Below are 26,232 nucleotides of genomic sequence, written 5' to 3'. Positions count from 1 at the left end.
TATTAATATTTCACGATTTCTGCAAAACACATTACATGCACTAAATAGTATGCTGTGTGTATGTTTGAAACTTCAGCAATATACATAATCACGATAGTGGAGTCTCATCACAGTGTTAATAAAATTTCAAAATTTCAACAAATAAGATATTTATAAAATGTTTTTACAAATGTTCGAATATTTTCATGAGTTATTGTACATGACTCGGCACTAATATTTCTCGGAAGATCAGTGACTGTTAATGTAAAACGAAGCGAAATTGTTCTATGGTGCGTTTAATCAACAAGAAACCCGTCTTTAATGGCGTGAAACAGAAATATTGCGTTTAGAACCGCTCACTCTCTAAACGTGTCACGGTAAAATATACGAGCGTATTAAGTGGGTTTTCTTCTATTTTTCAAAGACGCCTGGCGCCCGTAGGTCGAAGCAATTATTACATGCTAGCTAGTAATAGTGCCCCGTAATAGTGCATAGTTCAACTGCGAAAACACTAATTTACCAGCGTTTACAGAGGATTCAACCGAGCAGTTTCCCATCTCTTCTTCGTTTTTGTCCATGTTCGTTAATGCTTGCGTGTAATGAACGTATAGTTCTCCGGAAGTAAAGACGTTTAGTTTTTGATTGCTTGGCCTTAGTTTCCCTTTTTCACTATTTTAGATGTAAACGCAGCGAGAAGAGTGATATTCTTGTTTACCTTACATTAATTAGGCCACTAATGTTTATGCATTTTTAGGAAACTTACAGACGCAAAAATGTACAAGATATACAGGTAATATGTATAAATATAGAAAATATTCAGGAAAATGCTTGTACATATAAGAATTTAGGCTCTGTTTCCTAAATTGTGTGTTCATGAAAATATGAAATTTTCTACTAATAGTAATATGATATAATTGGAATACGAATAACTTTTATGATTAAAATTGATTCCTGTAAATTATGAATAGAACAAGTAATAACAAATTTTGTCGAAATTTTTATACAGCTGAATCCTTTATCTTCAAATATGATTCGAAATTAATTTCGATTGTAATTTTACTTAGCCTTAGTAGAGTAGTCTTTTATGTTTTTTGCTCTTTCATCTTTTATATTATATTTCTAATAATTTACAAATAATTGTTAGATAAAATCTCTACGGTTTCCATTATAATAGAATGGAATAGATAATATATCAAACTAAAAGCAAAGAAATTTGAAAGTTTCGATTATGAAAAGTTGAAGTACTAAATCATCATCGTCTTGCACCTAAAGTTAGGTTAGAACATTGATGCTTCTCTCATTCCTCGAACATCAGGTTCAAAGTGAGCAGCGGAGAGCCAAATGTATTCCACGTCGCTCGATCGATTTTGGATTATATTGCCTTAAGACCTGAATAATATTCATGGCTGGTACGTTATGATTTCAATATTCTCAGAGTTCTCGTCCAAGGGAATCCAAGTCGAAAAATCACCGCGCCCTTATGCGGTTCGTCGCGATAAACGCCGCCATTGAGTCGAACGTATAATCGAATCGTCTGCAGGTCTCGCGATTATCGTAGAGCTTCTTTTTATCGTATTTGCCAACGAGACGTTCCTTATCAACTCGGTAATCCGTATTCTGAGTGACTTGATTCTTTGAAGTTGAAGTTATTTAATAGAACAGAAAAATGTTACGGTCGATAGTAATTTTAATATAAATTTAGAGAAAAGATGAAAAAAAAAAAACAGAGCAGAGTCAAAAAATTCAGAGAAGACTATCGATCCTGGTGCCCAAGTATAAACGATTGAAATAATTGTAAATCCAATTAACTATAAAATGTTATTCTTTACGCTTGAACATTCCACACATTTTGATCTGGAATATTTTTTAACAAAAAATTTCGCAATGTTCAATTAAACACAAATAGGTGTAGTGAATTCGAATAACTACCAAATTCAAGGTACATACCACTCATTCTGATTTAGAATGTTTTCAAATATTTTTAATAAAAATGTTCCACCAAATTTCTTTTAATGAAATGTTTCGGCAACTTTTATTTCGTTATACGGTTATTATTAGGATACTATCGTAGATAGATCGAACGATAGTATAGTACTAGTTTTAAGCTAGAAAGTATTCTCACAGAGTTCGGAACGAGGACGTAACATTTCTGTGAATCGTTTCGACGAAAAACTCAATTGAAACTCCCGAATCCTATCTCTAAGTCGTTGAACAATGTAGTTAACTGAGAGAACTACGCGACGTCTCAAACATATCGTTTGCACGGTGGTCTCAACGGAAAGCCAGTGGCTGCGCTGTTTTTATCGATCCAGTAACAATCGAATTGATCAAATTCAAATGATATCGTTTGATGAAACAGCACAAACAGAAATGAAGGGTTTCGTAATCGGACGTATCTAGTTGACTGTTTGTTCGTTAAATCAACAAGTTTCGGCAGAATTGTTCGCGATTCGAATAATTGGACCACGATGTGCGCGTTCCAGCGGCGTTTATTATTCATTCCGCGCACGCGGTTCGGGAAATCGCTTTTATCGCGAATTACTTTTATCCGATTCGCTGATCCGGTCTGTGATTGTGGCGCGACAAGATTTACGCGCGGCTACGCATCGGTCTGATCGTCATCGATCTTTAATAGAAACGTCAAACGATATTTCCTCGCGCAAATTGCCGCTCCACCAATATTGCCATTCGAATGGAGAAATTAAACACGCCTTCTTTATTTCCCCTTCGACGAATACATTTTTCATAAGTCTGTCTGTCAATCTGCTATTATTTTCAAATATACGTAGGTTTGATTTTGTTTGTTTTGTCATTTTATTTTACTTCTTGCTAAATGTTTAAAAAATTTCTAATCGTCTGTTTTTTATAAAGTAAGTTTATATCTATCGATTTTGTCGTACAATAGTTAATTCAAGAACTCGAAATCAATATAGCTGTTTGTGGATCATTTGCTTTTTGAGCATTTGTTTGAAATTTAATATTCATTCTGTAGACACGTCAAAAAGTATGCAGAAACCGGAGGCTTCTTATGGCAGCAGATAGATATTTATACATCACCTGTAACACTTACATTCTTTAAATTAGATGCTGCGTAAATTCCATCAAATTTTATTTTATTAAATTTAAAAAAATTTAAGGTTCGATTTTCCATCTTTGAAATTCATTTTTAATACATCCTCTTCTTTTAATATCTTCCTTTTAATTCTTGAAATTCATCATTTATCATAGATAACTTTCATATTCACATTGTATGTGTGTGTTTCATAAATCATTTAAAAATTTGATTAACGCTATAATGAAACATTTCAATGCACAGTCCAATTTTTACTGTCATTTAATGTTATCTATTCTTTGTTCTGTGCATAAGCAAGAAGTTGACCAGTGAGCGACCGTCTCTTCGAACGATAAAGTCACCACTGATTTTTCTTTTCTCGAATCGAGGCAAAAGATATACCGTTGCCGTACGACTTAAAACCTCGAGGGAAATTTTAACCTCCCAGGCAGATGTTAAATGCGAAGTTAACTTCGACAGAGCGATGTCCGGGCGTGCCGTTTCACCCCCCTCTATCGACCACACCCTCATCCCCTTTTTTTTCCAGCCGAACTGTTTCCCTCTTGCTTCAGCTCCTAGGACAATTGCTCCCATTCTCCGTTCGCCAATCGTAATTCCACCTACCATCTTTCCACGCCGGGACTATTTCGAACAAATGGCGAGACAAAAAAGACAGCGCGGATCAGGGGCGGTTGGGGCGGAGTAAGACGAGTCAGGACGGTGGAAACGCGCCGCTGCGCTGGAGGCAACGACGGAAAAGAATTACAAGTGACTCGGCCCGCTGCATCTCGATGAATCTCAAATTATTCGTCGCGCGGCAGGACGAGGCGTTTCAATACAAACGAATCGACTGTGTTCGACGCATCTAACTTGCATTAAATTTCCATCCAGCCGCGAACGAGGAACGAAGGCGATGAAGCTTGGCTGGCAACCGGGTCGGGTCAAATAAATAAATCGAATAAGTAAATGCGATTCAGTGAGATCCCCACGAAGACGAGGGAGAAAGAAAAAGAGAGAGAGAGAGAGAAAAGACGACTTTTTACGTGTTTGAGCATTAGAGACGCATTTCCCTTCGTAATTTTAGCGGAACGCAACGAGCACCATTTACGGCGTACACAGTCCTTGCGGCTTGTCAACCGTAATTGAATTTCTACCGGTATTTAAGCCGCTTTCCTGACGTAATTTTTTCGAAGAAAAATTTCGTACTTGCACCACGAGTGGCATTCCCGCGCGCCCGTGCCATCTAGAGACGCAAGAATTTCACGTAATTTCAGGTATTAAAAAGGCCGATTTCTTCGTCGAATTAAAAAACACGGTTTTAGTACCAGATTTTATTTCATATGCGTATATTTCGTTAAGAATTTTCAAGATTTTTGTGTTAGTTACACCAGTACTGGTCGACTGGTATTTTATTTATTTCTGTTGCTGAGTTTATTTTATTCGACTGCTTAGAATTGATATTGCATGTTGGAAATCGTCGTCGTAACTTACACTTGAAAGAAGCTAAAAAGTCTATCAATGTAGATAATTCAAGGCGTGCTTGAAGGTCGCTACGAATATGAAATTAATCTTTCTCTTCCTTCTGTTTTTCACACAAAACGGAAATTTGATATATAACAAATTTTCCTGCGTCAGTTGCTAGAAGAATAGTGTATCTTGTCATTTTTATATACATTTGAAGATTGATTTTAAATTTGATCAACGTCGTCATGACAATCGTGTCTCGTAACAACGCTAATGAAATTTCAAAACGTTTCGTACGACACACACAGCATAGACGTAAAAGATTTCTATGGCAGGTATCCAGCTGGTGAGCTAGTTTATAAAGATTATATCCAATGATCAGTCTATTAAAAATCAAATTCGCGCATCAAAATGCAAACGATTATAGCTTCACCGTGCAGTCGAACGATCTCTATCCTCGATCACACTTGGAACACACAGTGCCATATATTTCCAGCTGAACCAATGAAATCTCCGCGGGCGTGTCGCGGCGAAGAGGAAAATTTCGTCGCAAACCTGCGGGAGCGATAAAATATTGTGGACGCGGGAACATCGTTGCGTTACGTTTGTCGATGTCATCTGGCCCGCGGAGAGTTCGACGAAAATAGCCGTGCTAGGAAACGTTACGAAAGTTAAATTGATCCGTTAACAGTCTATAGGCGATAAAGGACGAAACGAGGAGGAGGCGTTCTAAAAGGCAGATCGACTATGAATTGGATAACTGATCCCGTGCAATACGACATTCGTTGTTCCACGTCACATATGTTGCGCTTTATGGTGCACACCGGTATTCGTATACCGGTATACGAGCTGAAAAACGCTAATTTGCATTACTCTTTTATAACCTCGTGGTCCCTTTTTACGCCCACGACTCGACGTCGGAACACAATCCGAGAGGATAAGCGGTTATATTAATGATCGTCTGGCAAAAACAAGCTAGTGGCGAGTCCCGGCTCTTTGTACCGAACTACCCGAAACGGCTTCATATCTGCATCCATTTTTTCTCGGCTTGGAATAAACTAATCAACTCCAGATTGTATGCCCATGCTCTACCATACAACGACCGTTCCATTTATGCGTTACTCGTAAACGTATATCAAAACTATACGTCACTGGAATGAACCTCGTTGTTCGCCTGCTTCCTGGAAATATTAAATTCGTCCGACTTTTATGCGAAATAGGCAGCCGATTCTCTCTCGAGCTCTTGATTAAAAAATATTTCACAGGTGACATAAATGTCTCGAAAATTTTGATACAGAGAATATCGTAGTTGAAACGAAATCGTTTATAAATATCTACCTTTACTAAATAAAATCGTAGATCAACCAGGTTCGATCATCCCGCTTTTCAACCAGTATCAATCGACTCAATAAATATTTTATTTAATTCGTTCGACGACACTCTTCCTAAGTATTAAAAAGTCGAGTCGTGTTAAGTAATAGGTAGAGGGATAAGACAAAACGGGGAAAGTACTGCAAAGGAGTAAAAGGCTATGAGATAAAAGATAGGTCAAGATCGAAGGAGATAACCAATGGGAGGAAAGAGGAGTTTGAACGGACATTTTGGTAGTTACGAACAGCCACGAGCTGGGATCTCGGTATCCCACCCAGTATCCATGTGCTATTACTCGGAGATATACGTCGTCTACGCAATCCCGTGATGCATTGCGCGTTCAGCCGCGACTACTGGACGAGACACCCTTTCCACGCTTCGAATTTGCTCTCTCTCTCTCTTCCTCTCTTTCTCTTTCTACCATCCGTTTCATCCCTCTGTACATCGACTTTTCCCCGTTGCACCAGCACTCACCACCCTCTTTCCCTGCTAGCGTTTCTCCAGTCTCTCGCTTTCCCGACAAATAGCTACAATTACGTTCATGTGCCAATACATAACCCACCCTGCTGCCCTCGTCTTCCACAACCCTCTCTCCAATCCCACTTCTCTGCTTCCCTTCCGCTCTCCACCTATCTATCGGCCGAACAAAGTGCACCACTACGAGTCGTCCGTTTTCCGGCGATGTTCGCATCCGATACCGCATCTACGTCTTTCTATCTCGCCAGTCTCGTTCTCTTCTGGCTCTCTCTTCTCTCCATTCTTTCCTCCCCTCGTCACCATCTCGATCACTTGGCCTTGGGGACGAAAAACGACACCGGCAGGGAAAAAGTTTCGGCGACTCTGGCTTCTACAACTACTATTTCGAAGAGCAAACGGTACATTCTTTATCAGGGTTTTTCCAAGCTGTCGGGGTAATCTAGGAATTCAAGGGTGCAGGGATTTTTTCACTGTATTTCTATTAAGCATTAACGAATGGGAGATTCGTGTATCTCGATAAAACTGTTCTCAGTGGTGCAATAGCTTTTTCGATTATAATTTGTATTGTGGTCATTCATTTTTACGAATTTAATATTCCTATTCTAGTTCGTTTTGGGGATAGCGTGTATGCTATGCTTTCGGCACTTCATTCTACGATCTATCTCTTTATCTTAACATCTGATTCGTTCTTCCGATTTAATTATTTTAGTTACGGAAGAATTGGTCGGCAAATTTTTCGTAAATGGTGCTAACGTTGAGTCCACAATTAGTGAAAAATAGGTTGCGTGACTCAACGTCTAAGTCGCCGGTCTCGAATGGTTTAAGCGTTTCATATTTCCTTCATAAGTTTCAAATAAATTTACAGTCTCGTAATTGGATTAGACCCATTTTTCTTCCTTATTTTTTCTTAAGAATTCTTTCTATTTTCATTCTGTATCACGCTTTAACTTTCTACATCTCTATTCACATAAATCTAACGTACAGTAGTAAGAAAGCATTAAGCGTTGGTAACGTTTAAGAATATAAATGGCCGTTGGTAGCAGAAACCAAAGCTAATTGTCAGGGAACACGGAATTAACCCTTTGCCTCTTATATCGTGCAAAGTATCAAGGAATCAAGCCTGCGGTGCTGCTACTTCCTACTACCAACGTGTGCACATATATTATATATCTTATCTCGAGCATTTGCTACCTTTGCGCTCTCGTATCATGTTATTCGAAGAAAAAAAGGGGTCGAAGAACTGATCGTAAAGGTTCGAGAAATCACTTGAGGGAACTCTAAGGAATCATGTGGCAGCATTTACGTTGCCTCATAGCTGTGCGCGATATTTCTTGGCGACGATTCAAGAGAAATCGCGATGCTTGAATTACCTGGCTGCGAGAAAATAAAGCATAGAGGCTGCATAGTTGCTTCCTCGAAACTCGGTAAGCACCTCGAGGTGCAAGGAATTAGACGTTACAGCGACGATACACACGTCTAGGGGACGCGCACACACGAACGCAACTCACACGCAGTTCCTACGTTCGTTGGTATTAGCGTTTATATGTACAGTACAGTCGCCCGATGTAATTACGATAAAGTTAATGTAAGGGTGTGTCGGGTGGCCCAGCTGGCTCTAAGGTCGATCAACGACGTTCTGGGTGTAACAGGTGCTACCTTGTGAGTTTCAGAACATCGGTATAGCGCTTTTGTCGGCCAGCAAGCAAGCAGTTAAGATATGGGCCCAGCTGTGTCTTAGAAATAGGGTGCTGCGAAAACTTCGCAAACTCGACTCAACGGCAAATTTTTACGTTGTAGATGATGTTCGAACGAACTGTCGCCTGTGTTAACATTTCCATCTTTTGATAAAAACTGAAGAAATTCGATCTTTATGTTCCTTTCATTGCGTGGAAGAATATTATATTTGGAATTATATATAAACAACATTGTATTTTAAAATATCACCAATGTTGATGTATTATCTTCGTCGCTCTATCGTACTTTCTATCGCATTGTTCATTAATCGTATTTTTCTATCGTTAAGGAATTCCTTAAATGCGAAGAAAGTATGAAATAATTGTTAGATTCTTAAATGTAGAGGGAATATAAAGGAATTATCAATATGCATAATTTTATGTTAAGGATTTCCTTAGCATATGAAAGTTTTTGTTTGTTTAAACGAGAGATAGGTTGATGAATTTGTGAAAATTTGTGAATTGCAATATGATTCCAATTCTAATATAGTATTATTCTTCACAAGAGGATCACAAAAGATAAGGTATTTCTATTACCAGTAATTGATTGGAGAAGCTTTTTACATAACTAAGAAATATTCTCTCGTGAAGGGTTTGAAAGATCGAAGGACGAATAGATTCGATGGTGGCATGGAAGAAACAAAAGAAAGTGTATCTAATGACGAGGATTGAATCTGCTATCGAAGGTGTACGCCTACATTCACGATGCTAATTAATAAATATCTCTACGGCTAATGAATTGTGGTTTCTAATCATAGCGAATACATATAACAGCACGGTAAGGCCAGCCTGATTGCGAATTAATTACTTCTATCGCTTCCATTTGCATATGCAAATCGCTGCAACAGAGTTGCAGACTTGGAGAAACTGTGAGAGAGATAGAGAAACAAGAACGAGAGAGGAAAAAGGGACGAGGGTTGGAGGTAAGAAATTTCCTGCTATCATCGCTGGTGTAACCTGTATAGGCAAACGATAAAACGATAGAGAGAAAGAGCGAACTTCCACTTATCGTGGAATTCGTTTCTATCAGGAGTTCTTGTAACAGTTCATGTTAACGACGCTCGATAGCCCCGTTTATAGACATTATGTACATGCTTGTTCTGATCGTTCAATACGCGGCTCTTCTATAAGAGAAATTTTTAGTTAGTTGAACATCTATTAGGAATTCTTAATTCTTCGTTGATACATGGTGCAGGATGATCAAGTGCAATTGAAGATAGAAATCTTTCTCTTGTTAATATCATAAAATAAATTTGCTTCTTTACTAAAATTTATAACAAGGTAGCTAATAGAAGATTTTTTATTAAATTTCTGTCGAATACATGTTTTTATGATAAAGGCATCAAGTACCACTTTTTAGTCGAATATATTAACTGTACTTGCATAAAGTATATAATATTGGAACTATAAGGTTCAGTGAAAAATTATTCATGCAGCGATTGGTTTTTATAATAAAAATATTAACTTTACATCTTTAGCAGAATATACCTAACCTAATTACGTAAACCATATAAAAAAGTATGATGTAAAAAATTCATAGAATAATTCGTTATCATAAAGAATATATACCAAACAAATTTCTAACTTAATTATCTAAAGTGCATTGTAATCTGAACAATATGTATTTCGTTTTATCGACTTAAACACGATATATCGACCCAATCTGTAACTCGCGAAATTATAAGCATGTTATAATCCGCTTAACGTTGTCGGTGTTTATACCAAAGTTACTTACGCCTCTATTATATATTTACCATGCCTTTTATTCGGAGAGATCCCTCGTCGGTCCGAACTCTAATGAACAGCAACAACACTGTCGAGCGTATCTAAAGCCGACATCGTCAAAGTTAAAATCTGCCACGGGTTCATGGTGCGTAATGCGAGCTACGAGCAGACTATGATCTGATAACGTTCGAAGATATAAAAGGAAAATGGAACAAGGGTCCACAGAGCAGAAAAGAGGGTCGATCGTCCCGGCAATGGGTAGTACGATGTTGGCGAAGAACACCGGACCAGAGGTGTACGTAGATAGAAACAGAGTCGCGATAAAGTCGTATCTTTCTTATTGCTATCTTCGCCGTAATTCTCCCCAAGTCGCTAGGAACGAACACGCAAGAATAGTACGGTCAGCAGCAGCGAGCAAGCAAACAAGCAAGCAGTACGACGACAGGAGCAACGTTGCTCTGTACGCCTGTTTGTACGTACACACTGTCGAGATCTGTGCACAGCGGTGTGCATACTGACAGGATATATTTTAATGGTCGGATTTCTGCGCGCATGCACGTCCCTATCTTTCACGGTAACGACGCAACCAACCCCGTACGAACGTCATGCAAACACCGAAGGAAAATGGGGGTTGAGCTAGTAGGGACGAGAGAAACAGTGAGAGAGAAAAAGATTGAGAGGGGAGGGGAGATAGAGAGCAGTGCATACCAGAACTGGAATAGCGAAGAGGCGAAGGTAGGAGACGAGAAGGATGCATGTTAAAAGCGAATGTTCTTTTAACCGTTGCTACATTTTATCCCTGGCCTCGCGACTGTAAGATCATTAACCCCGTCCGTAAAAGCTACGGGACATTTTCGTCGTTTGTTCGCTTCCACACCTGCTGGCTGACTCCTTGTTTCTTTCTAAAAACCTTCTATTCTATTTATGCTGGCGTGCGCGAACGTTCATTCAGTTTCCACTAAGCGCGACGCGTGTAGTAACAATTCTTTTCAATGATATTCGCGGCAATGCCTTCGATGCTCCGCCGCGTATAACGAATTATGTAAATCAAAACGGGGAAGGAGTTCGCTATCATGCACCCTTTGCATACTTTTATGCATGACGGCGTAAAAGGTATACCGAAGTTCTTGCTACTGGCATAGATATAACTTCTTTGGAGAAGAAGAGGGGAAAAAAGAGGTTAGAGCATTGTATTGTGTAGTTCACACCGATCCCGTTTCTTATCAACTTGCTCCTCTTACTGCATGCAATTTTACAGTGTTACATTAGCAGTTTCTTTTGGTATTGGTTTTATTCGGCAATTTTACGCTTCGGTTAAGCTTCGAAGAAAAAGTAATGGTGTTTATACTTCGATAATCTTCGTCTAGAATTGATTCCTGTAGAATTCTAATTGAAGTCTTGATTATTCATGAGAAAATAGATTGCAAATTTTGTTCCTTGACTTGGAAACTTGAAGTAATAAACGGTTGTAATAATTACATAGTGACATTAAATAAAATAACATTTAAAAGATGTAATTATATTATCATAGTTCTATTATTTTCATACACAGACAATATAACAGCAAAATACTAATTAAAAAATCGTAATACAAAAAATTCCACAATTCTCCAAAACCTCACAGTGTCCACATGCACTTCGCTATCTTTTCTATCTTCCTATACTCAAGGAAGTCGTTTCGCGAGGAGAAGCAAAAGTATCGGAGACGGACGAGTCAAGCATAGGAATAGATTGGACAGGCAGGTAGAGAGACGGACGAGGCAGGCATAGGGTCGAAACAGTCGGGTATGCCATACGTATTAGAGATCTAACTGACAACTGGCGGTCCTTAACATTCTCCCATCTCAAGCTTTGAATGATTTACTTGGATTCGCCACTGTTTAGTTTAAACAAACGCTATACCCGTACGGATACTGGTTGGTCTTCGCGTGCCACTATGCATCTCGTAACCAGGTAAGTTGGTATTGCTGTAGCGATTGCCTGGGTCGCTGTCACTGCCATCAAGTCGTTGTACAAGGTGCAGGCTCAGCAAAGTGGGGGCGGTACGACGGGGCCCAGCGGGGTTTCTACCCGTCGAGATGAGTACCGACGATTGCGGGACTACTGGTTGACCAGCCAGTACACCTACTGCACTGGCTGCATTCAACGCGTACCAACTGCACCGCAGATATATCGCTGTACAGCCTGATCCTTATATGGTGACTAATTGATTGCAGCCTGTGCGTATTACATTTGCGTTTTAAAGGATGCAAAATATACACTCGTGTCTATTCGGTTCAATTACATTCGCGGATCGAATCGAACTGGATCATGTTTTTTTTTCTGGAGTTACTAATAGAGCAATTGATTCGTGTATTAGTTCTCCTTCGTTTGAATCGAAAGAGCTACTGTGATTGATACTCGTAACTTCACGTCTGTTAGTTTAAGCATCTTCTTTATTTGATGTACTCTTCGAATATTAGTTTTTGGGTAAGAGAGTAAGATCGGGTTATTAGGGTCAGCTAAGCTCCAATATCTTAAAATTCAAGCTCGAAGTTTGGATGGAATAATCAAATAAAGTGGAATCGTTTCAGTTGATAGGATATTTGAGTCAAAATATTTACCATGTAATTGCACGAATCCAGTCAGAAGCAATCTTTGAGTGATCTATAAATATGAAGACGGAATATTTGACAATGGAATAATAAACAATGAAGTACATTGTGTACATTGACAGCTCAATGACCATAATTCTATACGTAGGTTTATTTATTGAAACGAAGAGTCGAATGAAAATAATGTGATGGTAAATATTTATATAGCTTGACAATTAATAATATTATTTAAATGTTATCTCAGAAAGTAACAAACTTTAAAATACTTTAAGTGAAGAACTTTTAAATGTATATATTAAGATCAACCCAGCTTTTAATTTTAATTATCTTCTTACTCATTTAGATTCCGATCAGTTGGTCATTAAAAATAACATATAGGTACATACATACAAATATATAGTTTTAATTACGGGGTAGAATCGTGTAGCATAATAATCGTATTTTAATAGCTCAGAACGACGCGTACATTCTAACTGCAAATGTTTAACCCAATAGTTTGCACAGGCTCGATTCCAGCAATTTTACTTCCCTGGCAAAGATCTTTTATAATGTCCTGTGTCTATTATCCCTGTCTCTTACATCCTCTTGATCCGCGTCGTTACGTCGCAAATACACGTTGTCATTTACTTCCCGGTAAATTTCCCTCTTCATAAATACTTAAGAAATAGCGCAGAACGACAGGCTAATGTACGTTTAAATGTCACAGGAAATTCCTTCTTCCTTTCTCTTTCTCTGCCCCTCTTTCCGCTATCTCGTACGTTCAACATAACGCGAATTCAGTTCCGTAGCTTCGTGTTTATACGACCTCCATTCACTCGCATACAAAAGCCTCTAACCAAGAGAATTTGCAAAGATTCTAACGAAGAAATTTTTGAGCGTGTCCCCGGTGCCTCGGTACAATGTTCGATAATTGGCCACCCGTTTCCGTTATTGCAGTTGCCTTCTTCCTTGGCTAAACCCAATATCATCTCATCCGAGAACTTTGAACGGATTCCCGAGTAACAATAAATAGCTTCGTTAGTCCATGGATATTGGAAATCGGTGCAGGCGAGCTGGACAACTAATTAAAGACGGTATGAATGTTCCCGATGCGATTATCGGGGCCGTGCGCGGAATAATACGCACAACGAGTACAAATCTTAACATCGGGCCGATCGCTCGATTTGCTACTGGTAATTGAAACTCTTGTATAAAGAAACAATAAGGATGTCGCGGCTAATTAACGAGCATGGAGATGCCTGTTCGAGCAAACCCGTGTAACTGATTCGCCCAAGAACCTTGGAAATCTCTTCTCGAATCTGCACAAAAGTCCAAACGTCGCGACGCGCCGCGTCCTTCTAATTTTTCTTAGTCGCGCGATTTTTCCACTTAACTTTTCTAAAGAATTTTACGAAGTAGGAGCTATTACGTTTTCGATTAAGATTTCCCAATATTCTGATTGCTCTTCAAATACGCCGATCGCGAGATCATTCACGCGGAATGTAATTAGCTTCATGACGTTTATCGCGAAATACAACACATTATATCACAGTACGACTTTGATGCTTGTAACGACGACGGTTTTCTCGTTGGCGTTACCTTTAAACTTTTCTTATTATCACAATCCAAGAAATATCAGCTTTCATTATCACGACAGATGAACAGCAATTCGTAGTGGATTGTCTCTGTTGTAGGAACAGCAATCAGGAAGTAAGATAATTAATTGATCCAATTTCATAGATTTAGAACTGGACATATACTACGCAAACAAGCACCAATATTTAGTTTTCTGAATCAAGTTCTGCTTTTCGTCAGCAGTTCTACGAGTCATGAGATCAGAAATGATTATTTCTTTTGAATCATTTTATAGATATTAGAATGAAACAAGAATACGAAAGCTTTGAGACAAAAATCTAACAATTTCCTGTTATACTATGTTTAGATAATAGATAGTTCCATTGATCGATGTTTGATAATCAAATTTCTATTGTACTACGAAAGAAAAATTGATTCTGGGTTATCATTGAACGGCCCTTAAACAAGAATCTAGATACTTGCGTCAGCCAAAACGTCTGAAATTTCTGATTTCTCGATCCCTGGGAGATTTGTAATATTTGACTACTGACCAATTTTACGACTTTGCTATATGTATATATATATTTGTTCTGCCTATACCTGGCTGAGGGTCGAAATATAAATGGTTTAGCCTCTTGATATAATTCAGACACGCACGTTCTACTGATGCCAAATGATTTATAGAAGTGGCTGCAGGGACCACGTAGGATCAGTCTTTCTTAGAGGGACGATCAGGAAGGCGCGTTTGAGTGAATCTGAAACGAAGATCCGGCGTAACGCCCACGTCTGAACTCGAAGGTAACAAGTAACGATTTTCTGGCACGGACGTTTATCGCATGATAAATGAGGCGCGAACGCAACAACGACTTAATCCCTTTGACACATAACCATCAGTATGATAACTATCGCGTGTGTCGAGGATACGTCTCTCTTTTCTGAAACGAAAGGGAGACCAGATTTAACCTACGAGTTGACAATAGACGCGGAAGCGGCCGGTCTAGAGGATGAATGTTACATGAATGCCTCGTACGAGTACTACGATTGTCCAAGTCGTGTACCCACCGGCTGGAACGTGATGGAAAAACATTACTCTCGTTGAATTGCCGTAATTCGTAGGCTATCGTAACTTGTTCTCTCGTGAAGCCCACTACCACCATTTCTCATCGCGTGCCCGCGAATACGTTATTGCTGCGCGTCGAGTTTCTTGTAAAACGATTACAATTGTAACAGCAGAATAACCGACCATTAGTTTCGTTACTTCAATATGGACATAGTTCACTTTTATTGAATCGTGTGATGAATTTCCGCTGACCTGTATAGACGACTCTCAGAGTTTCGATGAGATCAGTATAAAATGATATTAAAATTTGATCGTATATTTTCTTACTAAAGGAATTGTGCTTCTAATTTTGTGACCGATTTAAGATTGCAGAGGATAATTACAAACAAAAGTAAATGAAGTATATACTATTTAAAAAAAAGACGATGTTCGTGAAAGAACTATTTGCGAATAATTTGCTAAATTTAAAGACGATGACTTCGATCTTGAGGATCCCTTCCAAGAAGAAGGATGGTTCCTTCCAAGTGCTCCACAATTAGTAAGTATCAACTAAAGGCATTGACTGAGAATGAATGAAATAGAATGTTGAATTAAAACAAAACATATCTGATGAGCATGATGATGAAAAAGAACATGTATTAAACCAAGTTTCCAAAACACAGTGTCATAAAACAGCGACGAAATTAATCGGAATTCATCGAACACATCGATACACAGTTTCCTTTGAAACTGAATCCTAACGACGTCTTTCGTCATTCATTAGAAATAGCTGTGGCCCGTATTCGCTCTTGAATTAAATGGAATGCACCGCATAATAGGAATGGGAATCGCGGACCAAACCGGACCAATGCAATCGAATGGCTATACGTCCGGCAGCCCCTGGTGACTGTTTAGTCAAACGTACGCCGATCAATTTACATTTTAATAGCTGGTGCGGTTCGGACACTGTTATAACGTGCCAGTCTATTTGTGAATGGATCGATCGTTATCGATTTACCGTCTGTTTCCTCTCCTTTGCGAATCCGGCTCGTTACACGATTTTTCCTTGGACCACGGGTTCGGGTAACGAGAAGGTAAGATGGTATGACAACTGCTCGAGAGATTGGTAGAGAGGCTAGTCTGATTACGGCGCAATCATCTGCGATATCGACCACATTCCCGTCTCTCCTTTTTACCCTCCCACTAAGCTATCCTTCTTCTCCGCGTATCTCGTTCTATCGTTTCTTTATCTCGTCTCGTTTCTTTCCTCCTCTCTTAGCTTCTTCCCTTTTGAGTCTTGACGGTTGCGCGTCTCGAGGGCGCGATCCGAAGAGCTTCACCTAACGATCGTTGGTCCTCTTTGCGACCAACCAGTTCCAGAATCCCCCTTTGTGACGGTCACACATGGAGAAGAGGTGTTTCCGCATGAACGCACGCAAAGTCGATGTCTATTGCGGAATTCGGACTGGACGCGACTCTGGGGCTCGGTCCTTTGCTGGATTCGGTGCGGTTGACCGATTTGAAACTAACGAGGTGCCCCTTTCTCGCCGTTGTATGGGGCTAGCCTTCGGGGACACACCGGTAGAAAAGCCTGATCGATCGAGCACCACGATTCGCCCGTCGTAGAAAGGTATACTCTCTCCAGCGTGGGACGTGACTAAACTACTTAGTCGTTACTTGCCTACGACGATATCATTATCGTAAACGCCGACCGGCTAAGACAAATCGCGGCGCGGCTTTTAGCATTAATTAGCAGCAAATTATGGCCCAGCCAAGGCTAATACAAACGATGCCGACGTGCTATCTTCCCCCTCCCCCTCGCCGCTCCCTCCTGTCCAGATAAATCTCTTCCTCGTGGAATTACATATGAAGACGTTTACGATGCCCTATCCGATTTTTCTCGGGAAATTATGATGCTCCGCGTCGTTTAGAGGCGCCTCGATTAAGGGATGCGCTAGGTGATTCATAAAGAGTAAGATGTTACAATGTGATACGATCAAAACGGAAGTAATTCTTCATGTTTGTCGGGAAAAAAACAAAGGTTTAATAAATTTGTTCGCTTCTTCGCGAGTTTCTGTGATTCGTAATGTTCGTGCTAAAATTACGTATCGTTAGATGGGGAGATCTTATCTTTCCTAATACATACCCAGTAATTTAATATAGAGGATCTGGTAATGAAAATGTGAGGTTGAGACCTTGAGACGAAGTCAGGATAATTTCCTTAGAAACCTTGATTAAATATACGAAAGGAAATTTCGAGATTGAAAGGTGGCCGGAAGCCACCTCTTGTTAATCGACTCGGTTCTAGTCTCGTTACTTTTGTTTATTTTTAAGCGAGAAATTGCTAATTCTCTCAAAAGAATGTTATTACCTATTCTGTACAATATTCTCATACTAATTTTTATACGTATCAGAAGGTCTGATCTTTTGTAAGTAGAACAGTCCTACTTTCACTTGTAGTCAGACAATGAAAGAACATACTAAAAACTACATATCAATGTTCTGATAGACACGTAACATATTTGGAAATATTTTTTATTGCAAAACATTGCCTCAAATAAGGGATCTCAGCGATCGTTCTCTGTACTTGTTTGCAATAGTCTTTCGAAAGTCGAGGTACATCGATACGCGCGCCGACAAAATTTCTTTTTTGTTTCTTGGCTTCGTTTCGATCATTTTGTAGAAAATTAGATTTCGACGAGCTTATACGTCGTCGCTGACGGGATAAGAGAAGCTCGGTAAAAAAGCGCGATAAAAAAAGTTCTGTATTTCGACGAATCAGTGCAGTGAGAAAGCCCCGACGATCTAGTCTAGCAGACGTCAAAATTACTTTGCACTGTTCGTCCTATAAACCCTCTTCGATCTTCACTCGTCTTGCCTCTATCTTTTTCTTCCTCATAACCTTTCTTTCTTTTTTTCTCTCCTGCGAACGGAGGAAGCTTCTTCCATCGTTCCAACGATTACACATTCACCTTGCCAACTGCCGAGAGGAAGATAGACGTTGGCTGCTCCGCGAAATTGTCGAAGGTAATCGAACTGTTCTTGAAATCACTTGGAAACTAACGGCGCGGCAGAAACAAAGGAAATTACGCACAGTATCGTGCCACTGAGTCGTGGTATGCTTCCTCTTTGCCGGCGTAGCCTAGCAGCCTCTTTATTCAACTGTAGCAGCGGAACCAGGAGGCGTGCAATAATGCAAGAGCGCGAGAGAAATCCGCATGAGAGAGCGTTTCTGTTCTTCGTTAGTGATGGGACGAGAACGATGGCGAAACGAGGGACGGGGGACACGGGCCCGAGTCGATCTCAACATCTACCTCGCCGGAAAAGGAAACGTCCTGCATCGCGAAGTCTGCTCTTTACACGAGATCTAGCGTGGGTACTTCGGCCTGAATGCCTTCCCTATACTATTCCCCGCGTGATTTTAAATAACACTTTTATAACTCCTCCGTTAGCCATCTGAAATTACGAGTCCTATTTGTTCTCTTCGTCTCCGAGACTCATTCGAAGTACGTACACTTTAACGAAGGTGAAAGAGCATTCAGTTAATTCATTGTCTTCAGGAATTTAAGACTGAGGAAGGTTTTACTTCGGATAATTGAACATCTGATGTCGTTGAGAGGTTTATGGGATTTATGGGTATTTGGAACCTAGCTTTATTGAGCAGTGTTGAATGACGATTGGTTTTAAGGAATTTTTCTGTGATTATAGGGTGGAATGTCAAATGATGATCGAATTTTAATGTACTTCTCTGTGATTATGGAGTACAATGAAGAAGAAGTGAGATTAGCTTGTAAGATTATCGTGGTATTGTAAAATTTGATTGATGATTAAGAAACAAATTTTAGTCGAAACAATCATAAGCAAAAACATCTAAATCCATTACAACTTCAAAGTGATCCAATAAAGTTTTAAAATTAATTCTTACTAAACGTAAAATCTCTAACATGCAACATAAAATTATATAAACACTTTTGCTCAGTAGTACGTTAATCAAAGAATGAACCATAATAGAGATCAAACTCAATAAGGTACGATCTCAATCTTCTCTATCTTTCCAAATAATTACTCCGATTACATCGCAATTTAAGAGGCCTCGGTACACATGAGTGCACGAGTAGTCATCTATCCAAATCGAATCATCATTAGTGCAAGCAGCATGAGTAAATTTCAGAACATTGGATTGTGAACCGAAGCTGAACGGTTGGACAAGAATACATGATGTGAATTCATGCTGCATACTCATTTCTTTTTTTTTTTTTTTTTAATTAAATATATGTCTGCAATAAATATCTTGTAACTGCAATATACATTTCCAGACTGACTGAAAATTTTACCAATATAATCATGACAATAATGTTTCATTACAGTACCAATAAAATTCCAAAATATTTCATATAACACGTACGATATAAACATGCAAAATTTTTATGATAAATTTAAATATCTTTATGAGACAGTACGTGCGCGACATTTTTCATTGAAAAACTAGACATCTAAGAAAGTAGGAGATCGCGTGAAGGTAACTGAGAACACGTGACTGAAAATAGCGAGAACAGGAAACAAGAGGTACGAAACGTAGGAATGATCAGCTGTGATACTCTGCCTATGGATCTTGCTGGGTTGGCGCGACTCCTACCGTAGCGAGCACCTACCTAACGTGGCCGTTGTGTGGCTAATGCTCGTTATCTCGACGTGTCGACTATCTAATGGTCCCCTGTAATGGCCGGTCCAGCGATATATTGTCCATTTCTCGCAATGCGCGCGCTAACTCGTCCTCCCAATCTATGGCATTATTCCCGGCGGTTATTTTAGCTGATTCACCCTTCCCTCTTCCCTTGGTCGATGTGTGTCCCATTGCTGGTGTACCAGCTCACCCTTTGCCCCTCCATGATTCCTTGATTCACCTGGTAGCCCCGGTGGAGGAGAGCAGACTATTTGCATAGGGAAATCGCGGGGTCTCTTTGACGTTGTTGCGCATCGCATCGCATCGCGCGGCATGCAATGCATGCAGACCGGCTCACGACTTCCGCCTGGTACGGAGAACGGCGAAAAGAAGCCGAGGGGAACGATAGCGGGCAGAGACAATGCGAAATAAATATTGGGCTATCGAGCCGGCTGAAAAGCTAGCAGCCCTATAGTCGCATAGGCGTGACGCACGAGACTAGACATTCCAGATTTTCTGGCACGATAGTCCAGATTCTTCGTGGCTGATTCGGTCGCCTGCTGTCGGTCGTTAGTCTAAATGAAGTGACATTCGGAGAAAAAGAAGGACGATGCTGCCAAAGAAAAATGTGACCTGGAATTCCAGCTACGCCCGCTCGGCTCTGCGCTGTAATATCCAGTTTAAAAAATTTGATTCTTAATGTCCAAGATTACGTTTTTTGACCTTTGCACTAGCGGAGAATATTATTTAGGAATCTGTCTTTTACTCGTAATTGTAATTTTTATAATTACCGCAGGGACGTGCAATTAGCTCAGCAGGCACTTCAGAGGCGCCACTTATCTTGAATAAGTAATTTAGTTAATTTTGGTAAATGATGATGGAGTAGCTGGAAATTGAGAATCTTTGTTTCAATCTTTCTTTTTTATAGATTAAATTACGCGGTATTTTCTGATGCGTAATTTCCTCGATATTCGTTTTGAAATCTATCCATGCAAAACGTAGTTTTTGGAACTTGCAACATTGTCTTTCGACTTGCACACGCGAAAGTTCATCCAAGTTTTCGAAATATCTTCGGTAATGAGCGCTTTGCGAATACGTAATTTCCGTATTCCCCTGACTTTGTAAGAGGAATACGGTTCGCCGGTCGCTCGAACGTCCCTCGAGGGAAAAATTCTCGTCAACCGACTTCTCGCCTCCGACAACGTTTCACACCTATCGCGTTTCAACTGGAAACCAACTAAAATTGAGGGATTTCTTTCTCCACGGAAATCCTACTGTGACTTGATTGTCCGGCCTGCGATTTCTGTTTCGATTGTTGCCAACTTGAACGATTTTCCAACGGAGAAAATGGTTTCATAGAAATATTCTTCGTGCCTTTGTGCAATTTCCGTATTTATATGCCGAAGTAGAAATATTTTATCCTTTTAATTTCTGCTTTAAAAAATGTTTATAAAATCTTGTACATTTACATATCAGCATGAAGTGTTTTATGATTAGACTTACTCAATGTATTAACATCTTGTTAGAATGAATTAAGAAACGATAATCATTTAGCTTACGAAAGTCTTAGAACGAAATAGCACCAGTAATTGGAAAATCTTTAATTTTATCATTGTTGAAAAGATTCTATGTATTGTACTATTCCTTTTTTTTGTGATTCTACGTACTCATAACTGTTTAGTATCTTTCTTATTTCTCCCTGATACAAAAATACAATATGTCAATATAAAAATCAAAAAATCGAATCTAACATCTTTGTTATAATATTAAAAATTTAAAGAATATACGAAGAATTTTGTAACTAGTAGCACCATGATGTTACTTAATATTGCTATGAAATCAATATTTTTCTCAGAAAAGTGAATGTATAAATTGAAATTGTATGATCGTCTCTTCATCAAGAACTGTTTCGTCTTAATCAGCCCATTTAAAGTCTCGAATCAATGAAAAAGGGAATGAAATGAGAGAAGGCAACGAGCGCTAGTGGAATCAAAGGAACGTTAGCCTTTTAATACCGCGTCCTCATCCTCCGCTACTATCAATAACATTTCACCGGAAAATATTAAAATCAGAATTTCATATCCTTTGAGTAGACTCAGTCACCAAAGAGAAATAATCAGACGAGCAATTTATGTAAGATTGTTTCCTTTCCAAACGTATTATATAATTCTTCATTTGTTAGCAATTAAAACGAAGGAAGAATTGTCGTCTAGCGAAGCAAATTTTACGCTCGATTCGTGCACATAAATACATCCCTTTTATTCTAAAAAACGTACTGTTCAAGTTCCTTCGCGTGACAAATTAAATAAATCTGAAATCTGCGTGTAACTAATAATTATCCGTTATAGAAAAGAATTATCCAAGCGAAAAGTGAAATGAAGCATCTCTACATATTTAAATCGCTGTCAAGTTCATTTTATAAACGAACGATAGTGAGCAAAAGAATGGTGTATCGATCGATGTTATCTTTTACTGCTTAATAGCAAGTCGAACTAATTTTTAGCAATGTATCTATAAATGGGATCCAAGGTTAGATTATACATAAATGGTTGAATCTCATTATCACGTACCACCATCTAGCTCAAAGGAAACCGTGAATTAAGTTTAATTTCAGGGTCCGGGTTAACTGGTTCGGAAAGGGAATCAGGTATTTCGGGTAATTAGGATCAGAGCCACACCTCCTATAGAGAGCAATAAAAATGTTTAATCGATTCACCGTGATAAAATCGATTTTAGAGCAGAAGTTCCGCCCCGAGGAATAAAAATAACGGCGTTGCTTCGACCAAACCAATAAATACACTACGCCTCGAACGCGTTGCGTGTACGAAACTCATCAATTTTATAGTTTCTGTTGTTTATCCAGGTAATCGTGGCATGTGTTTTTTGTTGCAGAAGAACGTAGAAGGGATCGGTGGTTTTAACTTGTCGGAAAATCAGGCTGATACTAAACTGTACGTGCATCCGTGCACGTAGTGACGTATATCCGGATGTATTCGTTTCCATCTTGCAACATAAGCTCGAAATGTTGAGCCATCTGTCAGCTTTGCATGGTAAAGCTCCTCTATGACACTTGCTACGCAAATACGACACTATTATTTTTCCCGTCTCCGACCCGCCTGTTAAAAACGATTCTCTACTTTGTTCCTGTCTTTACATGGATGTAAACACGATGTTAATATCTCCGGTTATCCCCTACACCATCGCGAAAGTACTCATAACGATTAAAATATACATCGCTGGAACAATAGGTCAATCGATGCTTTATTTATTGGTGTTTCGTTTGACTATATATATATATATACTGAATACACTTCGATATTATTTCGAAGTAGAAAACATAATAGTATAGATGCGCAAAAGAAGATTTTTTAACATTACAATACAAAGAAATAAATGTTATTATTTGTATTGATCTTCCCATGAATTATAGAGCAACAAATTTAGAAAAGTTAGATTTTAGACCGATTTGCAAATTGTGGAACGAACGAAATATCTTCAAGATATTTATTCGCACTTTAAAAACCGAAATCGAATCGAGTAACTTAAATAAAATTACACAGAGAATTTAGTTTTGGAAAAGAAAGGAAAGAATAATACTAATAATAGGAATAAAATACTATAATATAAGCGTATAATATTCACCGCTTCAAAATCTTTCCCACGGACAAAACGATAGAATAAAGAAGATTTAAAACCACAAGAGCGCGCAGGCGAATCGAAAGACTAGATTCATACTTTCTTTATTATCCGCAAGCATCCACTTGTGTTTCGGTATTACGTTCATCGGGGAAGCTTGGTTGTACGTGTAGAAACGAACGAGAGATAGGTTGGAGGGGAAAGCGCGAATTAATTAGAGCCGCGCGCAGTGACGACTACAGAAAGAGAAGCGAAAGAAGAAAGGAGTAGTACCCAGCAGCAGCAGCGGTGCGAGGCAGTAGGGAGCGCAAAACCGATGAAAATCGCTGCTTTACGCGGATCATAAAAGTTACAAGAGGGTAGGAAACGCGTTGCACCGAGCCTTTTCTCTCCCTCTTCCCTGGGGTATATCCCTCCTTCTCTCTGTTCAAGTGGTAATACTAGCGGAGGTCAGAGAAACGGGGAACGAGCAGCGTTGGGAACAGTTTGCCAACTCGTTGAATGAGACTCGAACTCGATAGTGGCTACCTCGGCTAGTTCTAACCTGGATGACTGGTTGGCTGATTCGCTAGCACGTTTCGGTTCTTTGCCTCGCTTCGTCGATTCGCGTTTCTTCGCTTGTTTCTGCACTTTTGCATCAAACGTATATCCCCGACATAGCCTCTGATATACATCTATCCGTTTTCGCTGCTTCTTCGTGTCTTTTTGTGGTGGTAGAAGAGAGCATACACAGAGAGTCTGCCGTCGTTTCGTTCGAACGGATCGGCGAATCGATGAAGGGAGGCAAAGAGGGACGCTTAGCAAGAAATAAAACGCGAGCAAGCAGAAAGGAGGGAAGCGGAGGAGATGAAGGTAAGGAAAGGGTGATAGAGAGGAACCCTGAAGGTGAACGTCGAACCCGGCAGTACAGCAATCACGGATTGTTACACATACCGGTGTCTCGTTCGCCAACATCGCCTCTGTCTCCCTCGGAAAGGCCCATTCTCTTCTTCTCATCTTCTAGCCAGCTCAGCCGTACCAAAGCTATCTAGTTGGCAGGATACATCCGTCCGTACAGTTCCGGACCACCACAATCACTAACTCAATCGCTATACACGTAGCCCGTCGTTCCACGGCGTACAACCGCGCCGCTACTACGAATACCGAGCACGAACTTTCAGTGTCCGTACCAACCGCGCGTTTTCCGCCCCCCTAAACGTTCGTTCAAACCAGAGAAAAAACTGGATGACTGGACAACCGGGACGCGAACTCGTGCTATTCTCCATTACGCCCTTTCCGAACCGACCTTAAAGAAATAGTCGTTTAAAAGAAGACGACAACGACCACGATCAACTACCACCGTCTAATACTCTCTTCCTGAAAGTTGTCCGATTAGAACGCGCCACGCGGGAGTGACCTGCATTTTCTGCTGACCACAGAAAGATGCTGGAATTAGGTTTATGGGCACCGTTTCGTTCGAAAGTAGGTGTTTACCGACAAACGACTAGAATGTCATCACTACCTTTCCGCAAAAATCTGTGAATCGTGATTTCGAACGTTTAAAAAAAGTCCTTGTATTGGGATAATTTGTACGTAGTCCTCGTGTTTTTGTTTCGATCGATTAATATTAATTACACGAATTGATCGTTTCATTCTTTTATATGATTATATTTTATGGTTGTAATGATTATTATGATTAAAAATCTCCATTCTATATTCTCAATTTATTTTTCCATAAGGAATCACCACTTACTCGGTTGTACTAGCAATTACTGAACGACCTTCTGTGTAACCTTCCACTCTGTATAAACTTTCGATTATAGAAACATTTACGACCTTCCAAGGTTATTCTCTTCAATTTGTGTCTTCAACTGCATATCCCGGATAATCTCAACTAATCTTGATTAAAACTGTCAATCACGCGGCACGAGGTATACGTCGCGGATTGGCGTGAAAAAGAGAATTATCCCTGGCACCCTCTTGCGTCACACAATTTTCATTGCGCATCCTATATTTATTAGTTAGCTTGGGGCAAATCATCGAGACTGTGCGGCACCGTCAACGTCAAGCGCCTTTGCGTCGCTGTCGTCTTTACGGCTGCTACACGCCTTTTTATCCAGTTGTACGGAAAAGGCGATGCGCAAACGTCGAGGATGCGGCTGTGCTGCTTTATTAGGTATGCATCGGGGTAGACACGGCGGAGAAAGGAGAAGAAGGTGGCGGTGGATAGAACTTCGTGATTCGCAGCCAGCGTTATTAACGTCCAAGCGCTAGAGGCGAGCCTCGATCACATCGCGTTCGTGATAAATCGCTCCGGTGGCTTCCCCCGGCCTCCTTCGCCATTATGTCTTGTACGTTTCATTACAAATTTCCTTTAGTGTCGTTAGGGTTGCACGTACGTGCACGGCCACGCATACGCCAGCATTTACCGAGTTGAGTTAGGAAAGAAAGAGAGAAGAATTTATTGTGGGACGATGCTGAACGGACAAGGTAAAAGTGAATGCTCTCTTATACAGTCCGTTGGATATTAATTCTTGCTACGAAAACGAACAGGGGAAGCAGATATTCCTGTCTCTTTTTCGTTCTCATGCAAGGTGCTCCAGTAATCATCCGGTACGACCGGCAAGAGGACAATTCTACATGTGAAAATATAGTGAGAACGTCGAATAACATTTTTTCGTATGACGCTTCGTTTGTGAGAAAATTGAGTTTGAAAATTTGTCAAGTGTACTTGACCTTAGCTAATTCAACACTGCACAGGAACGACTGATCCACGGGAGAGTATTATACGTGCGGAAATAAATCGACAACGTAGAATGGAATTTTTTCATAGGACCCTCCGTTCCCGAGAACATTAAATTTGAAAATTTATCAAATGTACGTGTATCAGGCCAATTCCCGACTAAGCACGTTTAATTCTATTTTCTTTAAATATTATTTTCACACGTAGAATAACCTCCTGCTCA

General features: G+C 39.8%; 1 protein-coding gene across 2 annotated transcripts in view; it reads right to left on the bottom strand.

Annotated features, from left to right (window-relative positions):
- The window catches only part of neo (ZP and PAN domain-containing protein neyo), a 181,658-nt gene that overhangs the window by 22,135 nt on the left and 133,291 nt on the right, over positions 1-26,232 (bottom strand). The gene's annotated exons all lie outside the window — the stretch shown is intronic.

The sequence above is a fragment of the Bombus vancouverensis genome, chromosome 9 (assembly GCF_051014615.1).
Source record: "Bombus vancouverensis nearcticus chromosome 9, iyBomVanc1_principal, whole genome shotgun sequence".
Lineage (NCBI taxonomy): Eukaryota > Metazoa > Arthropoda > Insecta > Hymenoptera > Apidae > Bombus > Bombus vancouverensis.
This window is presented reverse-complemented; position numbering and strand designations above follow the sequence as displayed.